We start from the raw sequence: 4,427 nt of genomic DNA, 5'->3' as shown, positions 1-4,427 counted from the left end.
GCGAGAATCCAAGTTGCCGTGTAATCGTAGCGTTGATGCCGATCAATTTGCTCGAAAAAATTTTAAAAAGTCTAAAAAGAAGCTGCAGTCTCAACATAACAGAATTGTTAGTGAAAAAAAAACTGGAAAAAGTGAAGTCAGTAAACCGGAAAAATCAGGAAAAGTCAGAAAAAAAAATTTATTAACTTAAAATAAATTAAAATTATGTGATACAAATTCTAAATATAAATTTTTACTTATATAAAACTTTTTGCTTATTAAATAAAATTTTTTTAATTATTTAAGAAAGCTAAATTTTTACAATTTTTTTCAATTGTGCAATTGGACAATTTACAAAAAAGCATTAACAGATAGGTAGTTATATAGGTAGTTAAAAAGGAAACTTTTTTAATAGCTTGACATTTGCAAAAGAAATACATGTTAACGAAGTATCGCAAATCACTCATGGCAAAATTGTAAAAACATTAGGTATATATACAAAATATTTACAATACTTCATGCATATTTTTTACGCAAAGGAAGAAAAATTATTCAAAAATTTCGCAATTTCAAGATAAAAAATTTCTAATTAAGATGGTAATTAGAAATTAAAAATCAACACTTAAAATTATGTCTGAAAACAATTCAAGAAGTTACAGAAATAGAGACGAGAAGATAAATGCTTGTTCTTTCAATTTAACATTGGAGTTTTTTTGAAAATGCAGCAAAAGTTTTATGTCACTTGTCACTTTCCATTTTCTTTTTGTATTTTTTATTTCTAATAAATAATTTTTTCTTTGTTTTTATTCAACGCTTTTTTTAGGCTTCAGTTAAGAAAAAAAATCAGAGAATATTTTTTTCTATTTAGCTAAAACAACCCTGCATAGAAAGCTCCACAAATGGAGCTTACGCTCCACGTAAATGTTTTATATTTAACAAAAAATAAAATAATGAAAAAATAGTTTTATAAAAAATAATATTTACATTTATAACAATTTTAATATTTTATTAATTCTCCTTTTATTACCGCTTTTTACAAGATAACGCAATAAATTGAGGATGCTTGGATAAATCGAAAGATTTTCGATTTTTCAGAAAATCCGATTTTTAAAACACGTTCACTCATTTAGGAAAAAATTGAAATTAAGGATTCTCAATACCAATGGAAATTTCAAGAATTACAGAAACGTAGTATCTCGAGAAGCTTGAGGGAAATATTCAAGGATCGTGTCTAAGGACTTGGAATGCACTCGGCATTGAAGACGCGATGCAACCTCGCATTTTGCGCTGCACACGTACTTACATTTCCGTAAACATCGCGTCTCAATGTATCATTCCTCGAGGTAATCGTTTATTTTACATGCAACTTTGGAGTCGAGTGGGACTTACTAATTGCGAGATTGCAAAATTGAGCGATCGCCAACAATGTTACAATATTATACGAGCTTAACAATCGTGTACGCATGAATTGACTGCAAAACAGTCGCACATTTCCCCAAATCAAGGCCACTCGAAGATCACATGAATTAACATGAATTACAATTTAATGAGGTGTAATAATTTTCGCAATAAAATTACTTACAAGTTTAAAATTATTAGCATCAGATTATTAAAATATCTTTTCCAAGATACCTATGAACATTAATTTTATTAAATTCCTTGTCAATTTAATTTATGACATTACTATTCTGATTCTGTTAGAATTGCGTACCAAGACTGAAAATTAATCCGGCGAGCAGTTTGCAGAAATGAAGTAATATATAAATTCACGCCGAATTATTTAAGCACTAAAGATCCAACTTAAACTTGATTATTTAAGATTTTTATTTTCTATTTATTGTATACAATGATCCAATATCGGTGTATTGTATTTAGCGTGATTTCCAAAGTGTTCACGCACGTATTGAACGTATTTGCGCGCAAAATACCTATTTCTAAACGCAACGGTATGTGTCGCGTGCGCTTCATCAACGTCTATTATGCAGTGGTAAGTAATATGCAAACGTAGGAAACATTACGTTCACAGGTACTTACCGCTTTTACGTAAGAGACGGCTTCAAAGAACTGCAGTACGTATATACAAATGCATACACTTTATACATGTACATACATAGATCTTAATTGCAAGGTCGTGCAAGACATCCCGTTACATCGCTGATATCAACATAACTCTATGTTACCACGTTAACATAAATTAAATAGTAATAAAACGTTGCGTGCTCACGTTTCGCCGATCGACCTCGACCAGCATACCGTGAACTCCACATCCCCGTTCCACAATTAGTCGATTTTTTTAATCAAAACCATATCGCAAATTGAGAGGCAACTCGAAAAGTTTAATAAGGTTACATGGACGATAATTTAATGAGATTGTTAATAATTTCGTATTAAATTCTAATGCTTTATACGAGTATTAAACCTTAACATTTCCACGTACATACATTTCCACGTACATAAATTATTGAAATTTTTAAGATTATAAAGTAACCTTGATCTAAGATTACCTTATATAAGTACACAGTTAGACATCAAAGAAACGACTGTAATTCATGAGTTAACTTTTCATTAAATTCTAAGTGTGTCAAAATGTAAATCATTTTTGCAATTAGTTTCGAATTAAACAACGTCCATATTAATAAATACTTATTAAATAATATTTGAATTAAATTTAGCATATTTTCTCGAATTAAGTTCTTTAATTGTAATCAAATTAATGATATATTGAATTATAAAAATAACACGGTGACTTACAGAAATGATTAAAAATTATTTAAATTGAGTATAATGTAACATTGTAAATTTAACAATATACGAATAATAATTTAACAAGATATCGTTATTAATTTTACGTAAAACACAAATTATAAATTTTGATGAGTCCTTACATCTAAATAAAAGAAATTGAGATTTTTTTTAAATTTATCAGACAATGATCTTGATCTAAAAACCCACTTAATATATGTGTGTTGTTTCTTTTTTTCCATTTTATTTACGAATCGTAAACAAATTCTAGACGATTAGAAGATACACACACGAGCTCAGTATTTTTTTTTTTTTTTAGGCTCTGCGGTACTCGTCCTCTTTCGCGAAAGTGGCGATAAGGAGCGCCGACAAAATGGCGAGGCGACGACGAAGATACGCGGGAAACTCGCTCGTGTGTGGTATGACCCATTGGCCCAGTTTGCACAGGCGGTAATGCCCATCTCGTCGTCGCGAAAGGCCGCGTTGCGTGCCGAACTCCGCTACGCGAACTCACGCTTGAACGCGGCGCTGCGCTAAAGCGTGATTTACACAGGGCGACTTTTATTCGCTAAAAGCTGTGTCTAGTGACGTCATCGCTACTAAAAACTTCTAAACGTGGGTGTCTTATAGCGTACAGTCGTCAACGCGGCGAATACCGCACTAAGAGAAATGATTTTGTTACAGAAACAAATCAAGGGAAAGCAAATGTGACATTTGTTAAAAAAAAAACGATCGATTTGTTACGATTGCAAATTAATTTGTCAATGTAATAAATAATCAATAGTATCGCTAGCAAATAAAAGGCTCATATATATATATATATATATAATAAAAGTCGTAGACGGTTGCAGGATCTCAAATCATAAGAAATTAATCTAGTCAAGTATTTTCCTTATATTTGATTGTGTTTGGTCGGTTTCCTACGACTTAAAACGATCATCTACGAATTCTATGTAAACGAAAGTTTATCCAAAAGATAGATTAGATTCTATATAGTTTGCTTCAGTTATTAATAATTGGTTGGTATAGCAGACTAGCAACAATCACAACAATAAAATTTGTTGTCACATATTTACCGATCACCGATTAAAGTGGCTTGCTAAATTAACAAAATCCTTTCTCTTAGTGCGCTTTCGACGCTTATCACTAGCTTGTCGTTGGTTTGTCGCTAGTTTCTTGCTGCTCCTCCAGAGCGAATTTTAAGTCGTCAGCGTGAGAAGATGAATTCTTTCGAAACGCCTCGGTCACTCAAACCACCATAAACGTCAGAGAATAATTATGTCATCGAATGACATACTTCGAGTCGCTGTTGTGCTTTGTGACCAACTATTCGCTTGATCACTAGCGATCACTTAACGCTGCGACTTCAAAATTTTAGTCGCGAATAAAAACCAAGCGTATAGAAACTTTCATCAGCAAATTCGCGAATGAATTAAGAAACTTGCTTCAAGCGAATAGCAACAGAGTCGAGAGAATTCTCTGGCGAATTAATGACGTCATTAGATGCAACTTTTAGCGAATAAAAACCCCATCGCGTAAATCACGTATTAACTGTCGTACATAATACGATTTAAATGCGATTACGTTACTTCGCTCGAAAGTAACGAATGTAATACGGCGATATCGATGAAAGCAGCTGCAGTCGTGACACTAAGCTATACTATTTGTATTCAAAAACGAAAACTATACTTCTAATCCATTTACAA

The 4,427-nt window shown here is 32.1% G+C and overlaps 1 pseudogene; it reads left to right on the top strand.

Moving 5' to 3' along the window:
* Window positions 1-1,305: 1,305 nt before the first annotated feature.
* LOC105623650 lies at window positions 1,306-3,258 on the top strand (annotated as a pseudogene).
* The last annotated feature ends 1,169 nt before the right edge of the window (window positions 3,259-4,427 follow it).

Source organism: Atta cephalotes (assembly GCF_000143395.1).
Source record: "Atta cephalotes unplaced genomic scaffold scaffold00061, whole genome shotgun sequence".
In the NCBI taxonomy this organism is placed as follows: domain Eukaryota; kingdom Metazoa; phylum Arthropoda; class Insecta; order Hymenoptera; family Formicidae; genus Atta; species Atta cephalotes.
The sequence above is the reverse complement of the archived record's forward strand: the minus strand, read 5'-3'. Positions and strand labels throughout refer to the sequence as shown.